This window comes from Arachis duranensis, chromosome 4 (genome assembly GCF_000817695.3).
Source record: "Arachis duranensis cultivar V14167 chromosome 4, aradu.V14167.gnm2.J7QH, whole genome shotgun sequence".
Classification (NCBI taxonomy): Eukaryota; Viridiplantae; Streptophyta; class Magnoliopsida; order Fabales; family Fabaceae; genus Arachis; species Arachis duranensis.
The window spans coordinates 49365470-49365948 of record NC_029775.3 but is presented as its reverse complement, the minus strand read 5'-3'; the positions used below and the strand labels follow the sequence as shown (position 1 = coordinate 49365948).

General features: G+C 40.3%; 1 non-coding gene across 1 annotated transcript; it reads left to right on the top strand.

Moving 5' to 3' along the window:
• Positions 1-353: 353 nt before the first annotated feature.
• LOC127746877 (small nucleolar RNA R71) lies at positions 354-457 on the top strand. The gene has a single exon (XR_008008689.1). It is a non-coding gene; the product is annotated as a small nucleolar RNA R71 (small nucleolar RNA).
• Positions 458-479: the final 22 nt, after the last annotated feature.

Genomic DNA, 479 nt, shown 5'->3' with positions numbered 1-479 from the left:
GATCATAAGCTTCTTCAAAAGCTGCCTCTTTAGTACTGTTGGATGCATGTTGCCATCCATTCAGATCTTGAGAGATCATGTTGACCTGTTGAGTCAACACTTTGTTCTGAGCCAATATGGCATTCAGAGCATCAATTTCAAGAATTCCCTTCCTCTGAGGCGTCCCATTATTCACGGAATTCCTCTCAGAAGTGTACATGAATTGGTTATTTGCAACCATGTCAATTAGTTCTTGAGCTTCTGCAGGCATTTTCTTTAGGTGAATGGATCCACCTGCAGAATGGTCCAATGACATTTTTGAAAATTCAGATAGACCATAATTGAATATATCTAATATGGTCCATTCTGAAAACATGTCAGATGGACACCTTTTGGTCAACAGCTTGTATCTTTCCCAAGCTTCATAGAGGGATTCACCATCTTTCTGTTTGAAGGTTTGAACATCCACTCTCAGCTTGCTCAGCTTTTGAGGAGGAAAG